We start from the raw sequence: 21712 nt of genomic DNA on the forward strand, positions 1-21712 counted from the left end.
ACAGAATTGGAAGCATTGTTTCTGACCTATTTCTTTGTAGATATTTCTTCAAAAAGAGCACAGAATTCATTTATAAAACAGTTACATTTAGTATCCATATCACCAAGACTACATACTGAAGACCACTCCGTTTGCTGCAACCTATGGTTGAAAGTTTCTTTTGCCTTTTTGTTCATTACTCTTATGAACTTCCATTTAGGAAATTGTTTTCTGAACAGATTAAGATCATAAAGAGTGAGAATTTGTCCATCATTATCTGACAGCCCACTTATAACCTGTCTGACAGTATAATTCTGATGTCTGCTTACATCTAAAAAAAATGTTGTCTATCATAGCTCGGGACTCAGATCTAATTCCTGTTGGGAGGTTTATTACCGATATCAGATTATATAAGGTCATCACAATCTCAAAGCCAATTTTATTTTTATTCTTTATACTGAAATCACCTAAAACTACAATGTCCTTTGCTTTGCATGTAACACTGACAGCAGGAGTTCTATTATAAACAGAAAAGTTTTTATGTCTCCTGAAGGTGCCGTGTAGACAGCTAGCACTGTTATTGTGTAGAAATTGGTTATTATTCATTAGGACATGCCTCAAATTATTGTTCCACACAATATTTCTTAATATCTATAGCTTTGTATACTACACTATCCTTAACATAAATTGCTACTCCACCTTTGTCTTTACTTACCCTACATGGTGCTCAGTTAAGCAAAAAAACTGAGCCTTATTTATACAATCGTTTTCATTAATGTTAATAAGACGGTGGTCTGTTTTGCTTGAGAGGCCTCTTATGCTTTTGATGAAAGAAAGAGAATCCTTCCTCTTGCTTTTCTATTCTATTAGTGCTGTCCTGACTGAGAATCCACTGGAGTCTACCTTGAGACAGGAGGGAGAAAACACTTGCCACTACCTACCGTTGTCCCTTCTTTTACTTCAGGCCTACACATAAAAAATCGTGACGTAAAGGAGGGTCAGCATTTTTTTCTGCCCAACAACGTTTTATTTGGATTGCTTGATGAAGATTTCTTCCCATTTGCTGCATGTGGAATTTCCGTTTTTCTTGTAGATGTTACATCTTTTTCTTCTTCAAATGACGTTAATCTTGCAGGTGAAATCGCAAGATGGACCTTGCGTTTGGATTTGTACGCCGACTGACAAGTTATTTTTCTCCTTTACATTTTCAGCACCTGGACGTCCTTGTATTCCCATTTCCAGGGCAGTCTGTGACTTGTTTCCTTTAGGGATGTTACTAATATGTTCTCTAATTTGACGACACATAATCGCTTTCCCTTGTTGTTTAAGTACATGCCAGGCCTAGTTTAATGATCCCTTTTATGGGAATGACATTTGAGAAAAGATGCATTAGAAAATGCGTTAGGAATTTTCTGTAGTTCCCTACTGATGCAACACTCGCCGGATCAATTCGGCTCTGGTGACGAAGTAATTGTATCATAAACTTCCGCGGCGTACTGGTGGTCTAATTGAGATACTACCAGCGCAAACTTAATACCGTTCGCCGAAATTCCAGAACGGAAAGAAACTGGCCTCCACAGCGCAAACCACAAAACTGGATTGTGTGGTCAGGAAGGTGGTGATGTTACAGGCAATAGTGACACGGCGGGATTCGTGTCAGTCATTTTGTAAATCTCTTCCGTAAGCGTTAGTTAACCAAATGATATTACGCAGGTAAATCACGTCGTGGTCACCACTTTGTCGGTACAAGCTGTGCAGACTATCGTTCGACCATCAGAACCTGCGTGTACTTAGGACGATGAAACCAGACTACGACTTTATTGATGGCAGCCACAGGAAACGGCGATAAATACCCCGTTGCAAATACGGTTTAATGCGTCCCGTGTGTAACGAGCTTGCAATTTAATAATTTAACATGCAGGGAACAAACATCAGAATTATCTTTTATTTATACACGAACACCACTAAATGAATGGAAGTTCCACTGTCCATCCGCAAAAATTTGATGTGCTCATGAGGTTCTCAGTGAAACACTTCCTTTAACAGGTTTTCATCTGTATATTTCTCTTTTATGTTAAAGCTGTCCCTGGACCAGTGTCTAGTTTTCTTCTTCTCCTTTACACACTGTGCCAGGATCAATGTTGGAAATGTTTTATGTGCATTTGAAGCCGTTCCCACTAGTGTCAAAATAGAGCATACCATACACGAAAAGCGCCTGCTTCAAAACTGAGAAGCTTTATTGCTACTTGCAAGAGCTTGTTAATCACATCCGTGGCTACATAAGAGCGAATTTGACAGACAAGTTTGCTCTTTTACTAGTGTCTTAACAACATTTTAAGTGTGTTTTAAATATTTCATCTTTCATTCGAAGAAGGTAGAAGTAATCATCGGGCTCTGAGAGCAATAATTCTTTAGTAGATTTTTCATGGATTAATCTAGAGGTGGCCGAGCGGTTCTAGGCGCTTCCGTCCGTAACCACGCGGCTGCTGCGATCGCAGGTTCGAATCCTGCCTCGGGCATGGATGTGTGTTATGTCCTTAGGTTAGTTAGGTTTAAGCAGTTCTAAGTCTAGGGGACTAATGACCTCAGATGTTAAGTCCCATAGTGCTTAGAGCCATTTGAACCATAAATCTCTCCCTCATTTCAAGCCATTCTTCTTTGCCTTTAAACTCAGTGCCAAGTCAATGCTTTGTATGCGTTTTTCTTGTGGCCATTCTCACTACTGTCACGAACGCGAACAGCGTCTGCTTGAAAGTGAGTTTAAGCTGAAAAATTGTTTCTACGTGTACTGGCTGGTTAGTTAGGTTTAAGCAGTTCTAAGTCTAGGGGACTAATGACCTCAGATGTTAAGTCCCATAGTGCTTAGAGCCATTTGAACCATAAATCTCTCCCTCATTTCAAGCCATTCTTCTTTGCCTTTAAACTCAGTGCCAAGTCAATGCTTTGTATGCGTTTTTCTTGTGGCCATTCTCACTAGTCACTACTGTCACGAACGCGAACAGCGTCTGCTTGAAAGTGAGGTTAAGCTGAAAAATTGTTTCTACGTGTACTGGCTGGTTTGACAAATATGCGGCTAGACAAGGGCGCATTTGATAGACAAGTTTGCTCTATAGATTGATTTTCTCATGGAGGTAAGATGGATTTTCTAGTGGATATATCGATTAGTCGATTTCCATTGCAGTAATCGATAGACACTTTAGAGGGTGACCATTTGACATGTTGCACGTTTGAAAACAAACGTAAGTGAGGAAGTATTATTATTATTGATATACTTCTGAGTAGGTAGTGTTTAAACATGTTACGTTTCACCTTTTGTTGTCTAATTGCAGGAGTCTTATTCACGAGAATTGTTGATTGATTGGTAATGTCTGTTTCGCCTCTTTTTTCGTGACACAAATATGATTAATTTAATGTCAAATATTAACAATTGGTTTGACGTAGTCGGATAATCATGACAGTTACAAATTCAGCATGAAGACTGAGATAGGAATCATATATACTTGGGATTTTTAGAGGAATTGTTTTGTGCAGAAAATGGAGAAAAGAGAAATTGGAAAGAAACCTCATTCAATCGTTTCCATGTTCGTGTTTTGGTATTGATAGAAGTAGATGCATTGTTCGACAGTTTATTTTTTGTATGTGTTTCATGAGATGCTCCAGAATACTGAGGTACGGTGACTGAAGTAGATGCCGTAACATTATTTTCCCTGGACAATTAGCCAAAAAGTTAAAATCAGAGTTTAGGGCAAAGCTCGATATATTTCTCCAGTACCTTCTGGAAAGGTCTGTAGGTCACACTGACAGATTTACCTTCATCACGACCGCAAAAAAAGTAACAACGCTACACATGGCGACCCTGTTCTGTGCTAAATCATTTCAACTCCGCCTTAATGATTGTTGGTGAGAAACGCAATCAGCCACAAATTTGTGGCTGGTTGTATTAGGCACCAACAATGCCAGTCCTTTCTATACCCATGTAGCACGTTGTAACAGAACATAAAATTGATGGCTTTATGATGTCACTTGTAAATATTTCTTGGTAAAGATGATCATACAGGGTACAATTGTTTTACGAGGTAGGCAACTGTTTGGACCTCATAATGTCCTACCTATATTTAAGCTGTCAGATGCTTCTCATGTCAGTGTGACAATTCAGTATTCTTTGAGTTGTATGAAAATCCGTGGATGTGGTATTTTGTTGAAACATTAATGCAGAACTGGGAATCTGTTGCAGGACAGTGAGGTGTTCATACATCACAGTGAATAGTGCATTGCCCATCACTGTCAGATCACATGTGGCATGACCTGTGTCTGAGTGCTGCTGGTAAGTGGTTTCGTTCATTTACTAGTATTCAGTATCACCAATGCAGTGCCTGTCTAATCTGGTAATTTTCAATTTGTTGCTAGGCTTTTTGATGTTCCTCTTTCTCATGTACTAAAAAAATTGAGTCTGCTGATCGTTGCAATTCCACTTGTCAGCTTTAGCATGTGTGGTAAGGGTGTTGTGTGATGTCATGGAGTTGTGGCATGTTTGAATACTGATGCGTAAGCTAAATGCGTTGGGAATAAGAGCAGTGGCTCATGACATATGTAGCAGATGAGATAACACATACCTGAGATAAGTCTAAACCCTTAGTAAAGCACTTAATGTAGGAGTTCCTCAAAGTAGCATATTAGGACCAATACTGTTACTGATGTACATCAGTGACTTTCCCAATAGTGTTTGTCACAGAAAAAAATTCTCTTTGCTGATGACAGCACTGTCACAGTCACTGAGAAAACAAGAAAACTCCTTGCAGAGAAAGCAAATGAGACCCTCAAGGAACTGTACAATTGGTTAGTGTAAGCAATAAAGTGACATCAGGCATAAAGAAAGCAATGCCCTGTACTTCAATATCAAGCGGGAAAATGACACTGTTAAATTATATTTATATGTGAAATCTCTATGGATTGTGTAACACACAAAATTCTTAAGAATCAGTACTAATTATCTGTTGAAGCAGTGTAAACACACAAAGATACTTGCAGACAAAATGTGCAACGGTAGGAATTGGTGGAAATGTATTCAGTGACCGATCTGAAGTGCTTAATTATACAAGTTTATGTGTGCAATAATGGGAAAATGGCGAAAACTACGAACGCCGCCTGCTGGATGGGAAACTATGGAAACATGTACTCCAAACCGGCATTTTACATGAGTCGCATCCCAATACAAGCCTGTAATGCAACGATCTGTGTGACATGCTTATAATTATGTATTATTTATATTTTAGGACAGCTAATCAGTAAAAAATGTACCACATGTTCTAATGAAAGCATGAAAGCCATCTGATGGTGAATTGTAAAGATTTGAAACCGGTAACGGTACCCTTTCAATAAAGGAACTTAAAATACATTTGTGGCTGGTTGCTGTCTCAACACCATCAACAAGACCAAATGTCATCAGCATGTTAGGTCCTTAGTGTCTTCTCATCAGTTTGTAACAGCCAGTGTCTGTTAGTTATATATTGTCATGTAGGTGTAATTAGATGAATGACGAACACTAACTTCACTTAACAAAGGTTCATTCAGGGAACTGCCTCTGACCAGAACACATACAGTGTATGTACAGCTACAGAACATTCCATTACTATGCTTCTTGACATTTGTGGATACTTCTAGAATGTATTCAAACTGAATACAGAAATTAATATTGTACAGTCCAGGTAAGGTTTGAACTCACGACCCTCCATGCAACAGTTTAGTATCATAACCGCTACACCACAGTGCTACTCAGCTTCATCTGCGACATTGCTCCCTCCTTAAGAGAACAGCGTCTCGGTATTACATCGTCCTAGTCTGGGAACGAGTCATTGGTCCTGCATACTCCGACTTCTGGTGACTGATTCTCACCCTGGCGATGATATCCTTAGAACTTCTTTTGCCACTACGCTCTTTGTCACCTTTCCACTTGTTGCCTGTCACTAGAGCTTCGAATTTACTCTGGGTTGCAGGATCCTTATAGGGCTTCATTTGATGGACGTGGACCGTTTCTCTGATCTTTCGTCGTCTTGTTTGGGGTTCGAAATCTTCAACTTCATAAGTAACATCAGACAACTGTCTTACAACCTTATAAGGTCCAAAGTAGCGCCTGAGGAGCTTCTCAGAGAGGCAAACCTTCCAAACAGGAGTGAAGATACAGATGAGGTCACCAGGTTGGTAGACAACAGGGCAGTGGCTCACATCATACCTTCGACGATCGTTTTCTTGAGCCTGCAGCGTGCGGAGTCTAGCGAACTGCCGAGCTTCCTCAGCTCTGGTTAACACCTGGTCAATGTAGTCGTCCACGTCATCAGGATGTAACGGAAACACAGTGTCCATCGCCGTAGTCGTCTCACGCCCATGCACCAGGAAAAATTGTGTAAATCCTGTGGTGTCTTGTTTGGCGGTGTTGTAGGCAAACTTCACGAAAGGTAGCACCTCTTCCCAGTTGCTCTGCTCAACATTGATGAACATGGATACCATGTTGGCCAAGGTCTTATTAAGACGTTCAGTAAGCCCGTTAGTTAGCGGATGGTAGGCAGTCGTCATGTGATAAGTAATGTTGCACCGGCGGTTTATCTATGTCACAAGATTCGATTGATAAACTTGCCTTCGATCCATAATTAACGACCTTGGGGCACCATGTTTTAATACAATGTCTTTCACGATGAATTTGGCTACCTCGGATGCTTTGGCTGTTTCAAGGCTTTTGTAATGGCATAGCTTGTCATATAATTAGTGCCAACAATAATCCATCTATTGCCACTAGCAGACTTGGAAATCGTCCAAGGAGGTCAATCCCAACACGCTGGAAAGGCGTTTCGGCTGGTGGAATTGACCTGAGTCGGCCAGATGGATTCTGAGGAACTGCCTTTCTCCTCTGGCACTCTCGACAGTGGAACGCATAGTGACGGACACTCCTAAGTAAACCTGGCCAGAAAAATCTCTTGCAGATTCTATTGTATGTCTTAATAAATCCTAAATGTCCGGCCTCAGGTGTGTCATGGAATTTCTGTATAACATCTAAGCGCATGTGTTTAGGAATCACTGGTAGCCACCTCTTTCCAAACGGATCAAAGTTTTTCTTGCAGAATAATCTATTAACTACCTTAAATTGTCCTTCACATCCTCTGACCAATTTAAGGCAAGAATAATTTGAGATATCTTGGCGTCCTTCTTCTGCTCAGCAGAGAGATTCTGGAGTTTAGTGAGACAGTCACTATCTTCATCAAAGTCTTGATGGTCTTGCACAGGGTTTCTTGAGAGACAGTTGGCATCCTGGTGTTTTCTTCCACTTTTGTACACTATGGTAATGTCATACTCCTGAAGACGTAGTGCCCACCTGGCGAGTCGTCCTGTTGGATCCTCGAGTCCTGTCAACCAACAAAGTGAATGATGATCTGTAACAACTGTAAATGGCCTTCCATAGAGATCTGTCGAAATTTGCACATGGCCCAGATCACAGCAAGACATTCTCTTTCTGTAGCTGAGTAGTTTCTCTCAGCTTTTGTAAGTGTCCTAGAAGCATAGGCTATAACTTTCTCTTTTCCATCCGAAATTTGCACCAGAACAGCACCAACCCCATACCCGCTGCCATCTGTGTGTAGTTCCGTAGGTGTTCTCTCATCATACAGACCAAGTACAGGGTTAGTCGTCAGAGCTTTTCACAGCACATTGAAAGAATCTTGTTGAGCACCTCCCCAGATAAATTTAGTATCAGCTTTTAACAACTCTTAGAGTGGCCTGACTTTGATACAAAAGTCTTTGATAAAACGACCGTAATAAGAACATAATCCGAGGAAGCTTCTCACTTCTCTAATACGTTAAAGAATAGGAAATTCCATTATAGATCTCACCTTTTCTGGGTGTGGCCAGACACCTTCATTTGACACAAGGTGTCCAAGTATTTTGATTTCTTTTTCCCCAAAGAGACACTTTCTTGGATTAAGTTTCAGATCACCTTGTTGGAGACGCTTAAGCATGGCCCTCAGTCTTTGTATATGTTCATCAAATGTCTCTGAGAACACTATAATCTCATCTTAATAACAAAGACACATCGTCCACTTCATATGTCTTAGAAGATTATCCATCACCCATTTAAAATTTGCTGGTGCCTTACACAAACCAAACGGCATTACCTTAAACTCATACAGGCCCTCAGGGGTGATGAATGCAGTTTTCTCACAGTCAGCCTCATCTACTTCGATTCGCCAGCATCCCCAGTACATGTCCATGGTTGAGAAAAACTTGGCCACCTTCAGACAATCTAATATATCATCAATTCGTGGAAGAGGGTAAACATCCTTTCTAGTTACCTTGTAAGCTTTTGATTAACACAAAAGCGCCAACAGCCAGCCTTCTTCCTGACGAGGACCACTGATGATGACCATGGGCTTTGCAAAGGCTGAATGATGTCATTCCTCATCATTTTCTCTATTTCATTGCGAATTATTCGACGTTCTGTTGCCGACACGCGTTATGCTCTCCGCCTTATTGGTTCATGGTCTCCAGTGCTAATCTGGTGCTTCATCGTCGATTTGCCTAATTTGCTCTTCACCTGTGGATTGAAGCATTTAGAGAACTCTCAAAGAATGACAAGTAGCTTCTTCTGTTGTTCCTTAGTGAGATCTGGTGATAGTCGAGCTAGAAGATCTTGTCTCGTGGTGGTAGCGCAAATCTCGCCCACAGACTCGGCATGGGATGTTTCTATGACGCTCAGCTGTTCAGGTATTAACGGCTCAGCGTTTGCTACGCACATGCATCTCAGAAGGATCTGCGGTTCTCGGCTACAGTTAACTATTCACAATTCACCGAATCCGTTCTTAAACGAGACAACAGAGGCTGGGTTGACCAAGTTATTCCTTAGTGGTATGCTTCTCTTACATTCCACTATAAGATCCATGGGTTGATGCACGGCATGACCCATGACAGTACCCTTCTTGTGCTGACTGCAGGAATGATAACTTCATCCAGCACACAGTCTCTGCGGTGGCGCAGTGGTTAGCACACTGGACGGTGGTTCAATCCCGTCTGCGGCCATCCTGATTTAGGTTTTCCGTGATTTCCCTAAATCGTTTCAGGCAAATGCCGGGATGGTTCCTTTGAAAGGGCACGGACGATTTCTTTTCCAATCCTTCCCTAACCCGAGCTTGCGCTCCATCCCTAATGACCTCGTTGTCGACGGGACGTTAAACACTAACCACCACCACCACACAGTCTCTGCACACTCGGATGTGCATCTTCCTGTCCACAGTATCTCATCTCGTCTAGCATAATCTTTGAGTGACCACAATCTGCAATTGCCTGAGAAGCTTTCAAAAAGTCCCATCCGAGAATGACGTCATGACTACACTCTTGTAAGATGATGAATTCTAAAGGCTGTGTATGGCCACTTATACCCACACGAATGGCCCAGCTTCCTGTAGGTTTTACATATTTCCCGTTAGCCACCTTCAGCAGAGATGTTTTGTTGTCGACAAATATGGTTTTATGCAACTGACGACGGTATTTCTCCAAAATTACTGAATATGATGCGCCAGAGTCCACAAGAGCTTGGGCTGGCCGGCCATCCATGAGGATATCGACATAGTTTCCTATCATTTGTGTAGTGATTGACAACGGAGGATTTTTCTCTTCGGTGGACTCACATCCAGGGAAGGTCGCACCCGTTAGTTTTCCAGGTTATGGCGACTAGGTGATTGACTGGAGCTTCTAAACGGCGACGGAGACCTTGTTCGGCGTGTTGTGGAGTGTTCTCTCCAGCGGCTAGCTTGTGGCGATGGTGACCTACATCATTCTGCACCCACATCGTTTTGTTCAGATTCGTCGTCCCGGAGTTGGCGTCGGCTAAGATCCATCTGTTGTCTTCTGGCGCAGGCATCATAAAATATCCATCACCTTTCTCGACAATAGCGCACCATATGTCCCGGTCGTCCATAGTGGAAACATACTGGTTGGTTAACGTGGGTCCTCCAATTGTCAACCGGTTCCTCATGCGGCATTGTAGGAACATAACTCCACCTGGGTCTCGACTTTTTCACCGTTTTGAAGGGAAATGAAGCATGAGAGATTGGGTTCTATGTCTGTTCCACTTCTTCCCTTATGACCTCTTGAACCATCTTCTTTTTTTGCTCGCCGTGCAGTCCAAGTGCCTTCTGAACTTCCTCTGTCACTATCTGGCGAAGAACTCTTGTGAAATCAGTTGCTTCCTCCATCACAGACATGATACGTTTGGAAGCCGTTCAAACTTCTTGCGTGTAAATTTTTTTTTTTTTTTTATGCACTGTCTCGATATACTGGCACCATTTTATGAAGTCTGCTGTTGGAACCTCCTTCAGGAGTAGGGCTTGATACATGTCCTCAGCAACACCCTTCATGAGATGTGTAACCTTATCTTCCCCTTCATTCTAGGACCCACTATTTTACACAGCTCCAAGACGTCTTGAATGTAGGATGCTGATGTTTCTTCTGGACGCTGTGCCCTGCACTTCAATTTATCTTCAGCCTTGGACTTCTGTTGTTGTGTGTCACCGAAATACTTGCGCAGTTCCACCTGGAATACTTCCCAACTTGTGAACTTCTCCTCGTTCTCGTATCATTGCTTGGCAGTGCCATCCAAGTAGAAAAATATGTTAGCCAAACACACAGTGTCATCCCATTTGTTAAATTTGGCTGCACGCTCCTACCTTCAGCCACTTGTTTGGATCTTGACCATCATCACCAGAGAACCTGGTATGATGTCTCATGTTGCTGCCATCATAACGTCCTCTTCTTCTGTTTTCGATAGATTGCGATCTGTTGAATATGGCTCGAACTCGGGTTTCTCGCCACGTAAATGGCGGCCCTGTAATGGCCTGATGGGAGCCACTGTCATTGATAATGTGTGCTATCACAGGTTCCAATACCCAGCTCCTCCACCATAATAATGTCATGTAGAAGAAGGTGTAATTAGATGAATGACAAACACTAACTTCACTTGTTGTTGTTGTCATCTTCAGTCCTGAGACTGGTTTGATTCAGCTCTCCATGCTACTCTATCCTGTGAAAGCTTCTTCATCTCCCAGTACTTACTGCAACCTACATCCTTCTGAATCTGCTTAGTGTATTCATCTCTTGGTCTCCCTCTACGATTTTTACCTTCCACGCTGCCCTCCAATGCTAAATTTGTGACCCCTTGATGCCTCAGAACATGTCCTACCAACCGGTCCCTTCTTCTTGTCAAGTTGTGCCACAAACTCCTCTTCTCCCCAATTCTGTTCAATACCTTCTCATTAGTTATGTGATCTACCCATCTAATCTTCAGCATTCTTCTGTAGCACCACATTTTGAAAGCTTCTATTCTCTTCTTGTCCAAACTATTTATCGTCCATGTTTCACTTCCATACATGGATACACTCCATACGAATACTTTCAGAAACGACTTCCTGACACTTAAATCTATACTCGATTTTAACAAATATCTCTTCTTCAGAAACGCTTTCCTTGCCATTGCCAGTCTACATTTTATATCCTCTCTAATTCGACCATCATCAGTTATTTTGCTCCCCAAATAGCAAAACTCCTTTACTACTTCAAGTGTCTCATTTCCTAATCTAATTCCCTCAGCATCACCTAAGTTAACTCGACTACATTCCATTATCCTCGTTTTGGTTTTGTTGATGTTCATCTTATATCCTCCTTTTAAGACACTGTCCATTCCATTCAACTGGTCTTCAAAGTCCTTTACTGTCTGACAGGATTACAGTGTCATCAGCGAACCATAAAGTTTTTATTTCTTCTCCATGGATTTTAATACCTACTCCGAATTTTTCCTTTGTTTCCTTTACTGGTTGCTCAATATACAGATTGAACATCATCAGGGAGAGGCTACAACCCTGTCTCACTCCCTTCCCGACCACTGCTTCCCTTTCATGTCCCTCGACTCTTACAACTGCCATCTGGTTTCTGTACAAACTGTAAATAGCCTTTCGCTCCCTGTATTTTACTCCTGCCACCTTCAGAATTTGAAAGAGAGTATTCCAGTCAACATTGTCAAAAGCTTTCTCTAAGTCCTCAAATGCTAGAACCGTAGGTTTGCCTTTTCTTAATCTAGCTTCTAAAATAAGTCTTAGGGTCAGTATTGCCTCACGTGTTCCCATATTTCTACAGAATCCAAACTGATCTTCCCCAAGGTCAGCTTCTACCAGTTTTTCCATTCGTCTGTAAAGAATTTGCGTTAGTATTTTGCAGCCGTGACTTATTAAACTGATAGTTCGGTAATTTTCACATCTGTCAATGCCTGCTTTCTTTGGGATTGGAATTATTATATTCTTCTTGAAGTCTGAGGGTATTTCGCCTGTCTCATACATTTTGCTCACCAGATGGTAGAGTTTTGTCAGGACTGGCCCTCCCAAGGCTGTCAGTAGTTCTAATAGAATGTTGTCTACTCCCGGGGCCTTGTTTCGACTCAGGTCTTTCAGTGCTCTGTCAAACTCTTCACGCAGTATCATATCTCCCATTTCATCTTCATCTACATCCTCTTCCATTTCCATAATACTGTCGTCAAGTACATCGCCCTTGTATAGACCCTCTATATACTCCTTCCACCTTTCTGCTTTCCTATCTGAGCTCTTGATATTCATGCAAGTGGTTCTCCTTTCTCCAAAGGTCTCTTTAATTTTCCTGTAGGCAGTATCTATCTTACCCCTAGAGAGATAAGCCTCTACATCCTTATATGTCCTCTAGCCATGCCTGCTTAGCCATTTTGCACTTCCTGTCGATCACATTTTTGAGATGTTTGTATTCCTTTTTGCCTACTTCATTTACTACATTTTTATATTTTCTCCTTTCGTCAATTAAATTCAATATTTCTTCTGTCACCCAAGGATTACTATTAGCCCTCATCTTTTTACCTACTTGATCGTCTGCTGCCTTCACTACTTCATCCCTCAGAGCTACCCATTCTTCTTCTACTGTATTTCTTTCCCCCATTCCTGTCAATTGTTCCCTTATGCTCTCCCTGAAACTCTGTACAACCTCTGGTTTAGTCAGTTTATCCAGGTCCCATCTCCTTAAATTCCCACCTTTTTGCAGTTTCTTCAGTTTTAATCTACAGTTCATCACCAATAGATTGTGGTCAGGGTCCACATCTGCCCCTGGAAATGTCTTACAATTTAAAAGCTGGTTCCTAATTCTCTGTCTTACCATTATATAATCTACCTGATACCTTCTAGTATCCCCAGGATTCTTTCATGTATACAACCTTCTTTTGTGATTCTTGAACAAAGTGTTAGCTATGATTAAGTTATGCTCATGCAAAATTCTACCAGATGGCCTCCTCTTTAATTTCTCTCCCCCAATCCATATTCACCCACTATGTTTCCTTCTCTCCCTTTCCCTACTCTCGAATTCCAGTCATCCATGACTATTAAATTTTCGTCTCCCTTCACTACCTGAATAATTTCGTTTATCTCATCATACATTTCATCAATTTCTTCATCATCTGCAGAGCTAGTTGGCATATAAACTTGTACTACTGTAGTAGGCATGGGCTTCGTGTCTATCTCGGCCACAATAATGCGTTCACTATGCTGTTGGTAGTAGCTTATCCGCACTCTTATTTTTTTATTCATTATTAAACCTACTCCTGCATTACCCTTATTTGATTTTACTTAACTTCACTTAACGAAGGTTTATTCAGCACTTGCACATACAAGAGTGCGGAGCGAACTGCCTCTGGCCAGAAAACATTCAGTATGTATACAGCTACAGAACATTCCAGTACAATGCTTCTTGACATTTGTGAATACTTCTAGAATGTATTCGAACCGAATACAGAAATTAAAATTGTACAATCCAGGTAAGTTTTGAACTTACAACCCTCCATGCAACAGCTTGGTATCATAACCACTACACCATGGTGCTACTCAGTTTCTTCTGCGACAATATTACTTCTTAGCTGTGGCACCCTTTTCTAGGGAAGAAATGCACAAAACATGAATGTGATTTTCAAACTTTAGAAAAGGGCCTTAAGAATAATAACCAAAAGTAATGTAGATGTGTGCATTGTAAAAATCTGTTCAAAACACTGGTGGGGATTTTAACTGTACCATGTGAGTGCATTTACCAATCAGTTGTGCATGTGAAAAATAACACTGTTCATTACTATGCAAACAGTTCTATCAATGGCCATGGAGCAAGCTCTAGAATGAACTTCCGTTTACCAAGAAAGGATAAGCATAAAAGCCAAAACAGCATTTACTATGGAGAATAAAACTGTACAATAAATTTCCAAATGAGATTAAAGAAATTGTTAACACAAACTTATTTGAAAAGGCAGTAAAACATTCCTTTTAAACAATACATTTTGGAGAAAATGACATTTTGTCTGTGGAGTGCGTGATTGATTCTGTTTCGGCCACATAGTAACCATCTTCAGATTCTAAAGGCGGCATACACTGAACACAGGTTCATGCATTGTCAATCTAAAAAATACAAACCTGTGTTCAGTGTATGCTGCCTTTAGAATCTGAAGATGGTCATTGTATGGCCGAAACCGGTTATGACTGTGTCATGAACATGTGATTGCGTCTATAAATAAACAAAAAATTTTACAAAACTACATTGTATACATTGAAGGATAACCTAAATAACACAAGAGTAGGGGTTTGGTAAAAAAAATGTAACACAAATAAATAATAAAAAATGTAGCATTCCATATAACATTTTACGCTATATTTTTTTTTTCCTTTTCTGGAAAAACATACTCCCAAAGCTATGTAGTCTGTAATACTAACACCTTACCCTCCCGATCTCAACAGCTCACTCATTATGGATGAATGTTGATTCAGTTTATCAAAGCAAATGGGAAGTTGTGATGCAAATTGTCCTGAGATCAAATAATTGTGTTGTGGGAGTCTTTTGAGGTGGTGTGCTTCAATAAAGTCTTCTCAATTTACAAGCCGTATCATTTTGAGTAAAACACTCAAGCTTTCAACGGCTGTCTTCACCATCGTCATTAGGAGTTGAAATCACTGACTGCTGGGGCTGACAGTGTTATGCTTATATAGATGTTATGGCAGCAACTGGAACCCTCCAGAGAGGGCCGGACTTATGCATGGGCAGAAGGCAAGTCGAGCAACGGCTCCGCCCCACAATGGGACTGTGTGATGTCACATGGCACGAGCGGCTGGCACCAAAAACTTTTTGCCACAAGCTTCAAGCCTATGCCTGCTTTTGTTCATCTGCTTAACTTCGGTAATGAGACAAGAACAGGTGTATTCAGCATGGAATGGTCATTGCAGCCAGTATGTGCAAAGTCTGCCCTCATGCCCCACTAAGTATACACCCCTGGTCTCTGTGAAAATTGTTGATGTTTATTCTAATTTCGGCCACTTCTTTGATAACAGAGTTGATGTTTGACCCAAAATTCTTTGTTTTTTCTAATAATATTATACCACGGCTGACTTCTAATGTTCCCTTTCTTTGATGTTATGTAAATGCTCTGCACAACACTCAGTGACATTGCGAATGGTTTGATCTATACGAATACTCCCACATTTACAGAGGACACCATACATGCCATGAACTCGAAGACCCATGTTGTCTTTAACGGGGTGTAACATATCTCTTATCTTGGAGGTGGGTCGGAACACTGGTCTTAGTTCTTGTCTCTTCAGCTCCCCTATGGTGCCTGTAGTTGCTACACAGTATGGAAGGAATATTTTAACAGAGACGGAGAGTACACACTTAGTAGGGTATGGGCTCAGGCTATTGGGAGAGATTTTATTGACTCAACTGATAGTGTGTGTACCATCGTTGAAACAAGAAGTCCATTGTTAAGTAAGTTATTTGTAAAGCAGTAGTGTACACTAGCGGTAAACTGAATGAGCTAACACTGTTTTAAATAGAGTGGCCTTGTATTTGGGAGAGTGGAGGCTCCAATCTTCATCAAGCCATCCTGATTTAGGTTTTCTCTTGTTTTGCTAGACCAGAGAGACTGCAAATGTCTGTAGATATGAATTACTTTATTTTTGCTTTTGTTATTCTTAAATTGGAATATCAAGATATGTCTATGGATGAATACTACTACTACTACTACTACTACCACTACTACCACCACCACCGCTACTATTATGATTACTGCTACCACCAGTACTACCAACCAGCACCACCACCCCGCTACCACTACCACCAAATGGACTGTAGAGGTTGTGTTGTAGTAAACAGTGGCACTCTCTAGTTTTGGATGTTTATTTTTCTAATTTGTTTAATAGTAACGGTACAGTGGCATTGGATTGTTTTGATGAAGTGTGTTGTGCTATTGGTATTCTGATTTTATTGGAAGTGTTTTTGAGTGTGTTGCATTAGAGTTTTTCATTGTTGTACGGTGCTTTTTTGGAGATAGTTGTTGACTTTCTAGTAAGTAAATTTCAATTTCAGAAGTTATGGGCTATCGATCTTTTTGGTTTTTGAGCAATTAGTTCATCATTTTCAATTTATTCATTTGTTAAATTGAATTTCGTGTGTTTTTCCTTTGTTTGTTGGTATGGATCCCACAGTAATAATTAGTACTTGGTCTTTAGATGGTACTGCCATAGGGGGACATATAAAATTTCTACACTTACTTGTTTTGCTCACTGAATGTGTTGGGGAGTTTATGAAGTAGCCTAGAGTCCCACTCTCTCGGACCAGGAACCTCTATATGTGGAGGTGGCACCCAGATAACATTTGGAGGTATGTTAGAAGAGGTTCCTGGCTCGAGGAATCCAGGTTGGCCTTACGTTATGTTGTGTTGGTGACTTACTGTTGGTGCTGTTATTGTCCACTTTGGTCGTGTACGCATGAGACTAGTGTGAGTGGTAGGTGTGTGTTGGATTGGTATTTGTTTTGGCATGAAGTGTACAGTGAATTTTGTTAAGTATAGAGCATCATGGGGGAGCGGCTGGGTGTGTGTTGAGAAATCAGTGCATATCGGTTTGGTAATGTGAAGCTTGAGAGTGGGGAGCATCATGTTGTTTATAGTGTTCGGTGTGTTGATGTTGTTTTCATGGTGGTGGGAGAGGGACTAAATGGGTGTTTCTGAGGTCAGTTGAAGAATATATTTCTGACTGTTTTTCTTCTGACTGATTATGATATTAGTTTCAAGACAACCAGTTACTGATGTATGTTCTGAATGTCAATTTCTCACCCTGCAAATGAAGTCAGTCCATCTACCACCAAAAGAACAGTTATGTGCAATTGCACAATTTTGTGTGCATAAGCTCAAAGCAGCTGCTTTTAAAGCCCTGTTACAGAAAGAAGAGTCAGCAGTGATCAGATTTTCTTTCAACCGTCAGAAGAATATGGTCTCACCCAAGCTAACAGCTCAAGCGGCATATTACTCCAGGCTGTTATATTCATATAACCTGACAATCTGCAGAGGTGGCTCAAAATCTGCTCAGAACAAAGAAATGGTTAATATTTCTAACTGGCTCGAACATGAATGCCCCAAAGGATGCAATGAAATTGTTTCCACTTTACCACATGAACCATCCTAATCTATGGGAGGTTACAACTGTTGAACTGTATGCAGACGGATGCCCTGGCCGAAATAAGAACTCTGCAATGGTTGGAATGCTGTATTATTGGTTGCAGCTTGAATCTCCAAAACATTCAGGAAGTACCTCCAACATTTCCTGTTGTTGGACATTCTTTCCTGCCTCCAGACTGTGTAGTTGGAGGAATAGAGAAGAAGGTGCGGAAAATAAATTTCATTGTGGATCCTGCAGAATATATTGAACTGTCTGAGGAAAGAGGTGCTGTTCTAAGGCTGGGAAGTGATTTCCCCATACAAAACTGGAAACATGGCGTATCTCAAATAAATAAACCTCCTAGTCGATGGCATTTCTGACTTCACCAGTGTAAAATTATTATTTTCAAGAAAGGCAAGTCTGTAGTTTTGGTTAGAGGTGAGCCTTGTTATAGATGTGACATTGGTGTTTTCCGCCCTCTCTTGAGGAAACATCAGAAAATTGACAATATTACTGTAAGTGCTCTACCAAAAGGTGTGCAACTAAAACCCAAAAAATTAAAGGATATCGATAAAATGTTCTCGAAATGATTTGGCAAAGTAATGAGGACCTCATCTTGTATTGCAGCCTGATGAAAAAGGAACATGCAGAGAATGAACATTTTGCTGAACAGCTAGATGAAGGGAAAAATGAATATGACACTGACTTCAGAATATTAATGACTTGCTGTTAAATCAGAACTTAGATTATTTTATGGATACACATTATTACACTTTTAAAAATATGTAGGAAAGTAATGTGTATTGTGCAACATTGACTTGTCATTTTTGGAAAATTTTGTTACATTGTGATTGATGTTGAGTTTAATTATTGGCATTTCATATTTTTATATACAACAATGTCTGAAATATTTTGTGATTTCAAATAACATAAATAATAAAATAATGTCAATAATAATTCCAATTAATGATGAAAATGATATTATTAAGTTTTATCTATGTTTGCAAAACCCATCCTTATCCATGATGACAGTTTCAAAACCCTCCTTATCCAATGTTGAGTTCCAAAACATGTCTTATCCAATCTTAATTTGTAAATATCTTCATTACATGTCACGAATTGTATGCAGCTTTCAGATATATCAATATATGTAACTACCTCAGTACAATAAGCATGAATAAATACATTTATTTTATTGAAGGTGAGCAAGAAATGTTTTTTTTCATTTCCTGAAAAATTTGCAAAAAAGTATAAGGTGGATTTTGGAACTGTGTGCCTCACATGAACAATTTAACAACAAAATATATAACACTTATGGTCATTTTGCAGCTTGCAATACAAATTATACAATATATTAATAATTTATTATAGAATACATAACCTTCGTTGTTTCTTTCCTTTTCAAATTGCCAAACTGTCCTGCATGAATCCTTCAATTGGATAGTAACATTTTTCCACTAGTGTATTAAATACCAATCTTTTTAGTGGGTCAAACTCCATGTTTAACAGATTTGTGTTATTTAATTTATTGTAAATTTTTAATCCCGTGTACAGTGGTGTTTGAGCGTAAAGTTTTAAATTATGAGAGGGAAGTTTGAAACTGACTCTGTGACGAGTACTGTTATTAGCGTTGAAATGAAAATTGTGAAGTGAGTTTTGATTTTTATATATGAAAATAAAAATTCTGTAGATGTACAGAGAAGGAGTGGTTAGTATTTTTAATTTTTTAAATAATGGGTGACATAATGTTTTTTTTTTTTTTTTGGACTAAACACGTTTCTTATGATTCTCTTTTAGAGTGTAGGTAATCTTGGGCTGTTCGTAGAAAATTATTCCGTATCGAATTATAGTTTCAATGTAGCTATGGTAGACTATTTTCCTGGTGTCCATAAGGGTGGAACCAGATAAGACATTCATTGCATTTTGCTTGCTAAGAAGTTTTCTTGTGTCTTCCAGTTTAAATTTTTGTCTAGATTTGGACCTAGAAATTTTACATAACTTGCTTCAGTCATTTCCTGATCGCTGTAAACTGTTTTTATTGGAGATGCTGATGATATTTTAGCACTGAACTGCATAAATTGTGTTTTTGTGACACTGGGTATTAATCCAATTTTGCTGAAATCATAATTCTAGGTTTCCCATCATATTTGCCACAGTATCATGAATTTGTTCTAAATTGTCATTTTCAATTAAAACCGAGGTGTCATCTGCGAATAAACCAGAGTGAACATCAATGCTTAAAGGTAAATCATTTGTGTGCAGTAGAAAAAGATAAGGCCCTAAAATTGAGCCCTGCAGGACCCCTGTACAAATCTTTTTCCAGTCCAAGAATGATTTTTTTTTTTTCATTTGAATTTAGAATAACATTATTTCCTTTCAGATAAATAAGATTTGAACCACTGTAATGCCCTGTCCACGATCCCATATGCTTGACTTTGTCAAAAGCTTTGGTCAAATCACAAAAAATGCCTTTGACCTTTTTACCTTTGTCTAAAGCAGAGCTTATCTTTCCAGTGAATTCCCTGATAGGATTTATTGTATTTTTGCCCTTTTGAAATCCAAATTGATTTTTAATTATAATATCATTTTCTGCAAGAAAGTTTTCAAGAGGTTTTGCAACAGTCCTTTCTAACACCTTAGCAAAAACGGGCAGCAGGGAAAGAAAGCAGTAATTTCCCATGTCATCTGGTGAGCCTTTCTTGAACAATGGTCATATTTCAGCATATTTTAATACATCCGGCAAATATCCTTCCTCAAATGACTGATTAATAATTTTAGCCAATGGTTGAGAATTGATGTTATAAACAGCCTTGACTACAGTGGTTGGAATTTCATCATGCCCAACTGATTTTTTAAGATGTTATAGCATCTTCTACATCTTTTGGCATAAGACTTTTGAATGATTTAAGGCTTGCATTTTGTGTTATATTTATGAAGTTGACGTCTACCTTGCTCTGATGAGCTGTGATATCTAATTCTGATTTTGCCACATTTATGAAAAAATCGTCGAAACAGTTTGACATTTGAAAAGGATCTATAATTATATCATTTTTAATTTTAATTTGGACACTTTCTTGGCACTTTTTCTTTACTCCCAATTCAGATTTGACGACACCCAAAATTGCCTTTGATTTATTTTCATGTTTACTAATATACATGTTGTTAGCCAAATTTTTTGCTGCCTGTACGACTTTTTTAAATGTATTCTTATATCTCTTTACACACCCCACAAAGTCAGCATTTTTGTTATGGTTTAACTCATTGTGAAGCTGTCTTGTCACCATATTAAAGGCAGATGTAGGTGGGAATACTTTTACAAGTTCTAAACTGCATGTAGTGTGTTTTTTCAAAGTTCAGTGACTAAGAATTGTCTAGGGAAAATTTATTAATATCCATGAAAATTTCATTAACCAATCTTTCTAAGGCTATACTTTATTTGCTAATTATTCTAATGTTTGAGTCATCTGCTAACAAAACAAAGTTGCCACCAGGTAATGTTACAAATAGAAGGTAATTGATATGCACAAGAAAATGTAAGAGCCCTGAGACGTAACCTTATGGGACACCACATGTAATTACTTCCCGGCAGGATGATGCCTGTTTGCTTCATACATGTCTCTTTCCTCACACACTTTGTTTCCTTGCAGAGATATAGGATTTGTACCCTTATGCAGTATTTCTTTTTACATCGTAATATTCTGATTTATTTAAAACGGTGTTGTGATGTACACAGTCAAATGTTTTTGACAGATCACAAAATTACCAGTAGCCTGTAATTTATTGTATAATGTATTGTTTCCCAACCTGTGGTTCACGAATCCCCAGGGAGTTTGCAAAATATTTCAAGGGGTTTACATAAACTCTTTTTCCATAATGGCTGGTTTTGAGGTTAGGCCTGTTACTGTTCCCTCAGTTTCTGTGGCATTTTCATAAACTGGAATTTATCCTGATATTTCCACAATAAATTAGTATTTCTCATGAATTTATGATTTAAAGTTTTGTATCAATGTTAGGAATTCATTTGATTTCACTACAATGGAAATTCGGTCTGCCAACTTCTTTGTGTTCTAACAATACTAACAACAGTACACGACAGCACTGGAGAATGGTTATGTGGCTCTCAGGCCTTTGATTTTCAATAGCCTACGTGATCTTTCCTTGTGTTGAATGGAGAAAGTTGTCTATAGTGTATCAGAATCATTCTCATTCACATTAAAATGAAT

At 39.4% G+C, this 21712-nt stretch overlaps 1 protein-coding gene across 8 annotated transcripts in view; it reads left to right on the forward strand.

Moving 5' to 3' along the window:
• Positions 1–2962: 2962 nt before the first annotated feature.
• Positions 2963–21712, forward strand: part of LOC124795677 (MKRN2 opposite strand protein) — a 95040-nt gene continuing 76290 nt past the window's right edge. For 5 of the 8 annotated variants that reach the window (XM_047259751.1, XM_047259752.1, XM_047259749.1 and 2 more), the window contains exons 1-2: positions 3165–3218; positions 4214–4303. The gene's annotated coding sequence lies outside the window, so the exon portion shown is untranslated. Of the gene's footprint in view, positions 3111–3164; positions 3341–4213; positions 4304–21712 lie in introns of those variants that run through there. The other 3 variants (XM_047259753.1, XM_047259757.1, XM_047259754.1) reach the window with 2 other exon arrangements.

The sequence above is a fragment of the Schistocerca piceifrons genome, chromosome 4 (genome assembly GCF_021461385.2).
Source record: "Schistocerca piceifrons isolate TAMUIC-IGC-003096 chromosome 4, iqSchPice1.1, whole genome shotgun sequence".
NCBI lineage: Eukaryota > Metazoa > Arthropoda > Insecta > Orthoptera > Acrididae > Schistocerca > Schistocerca piceifrons.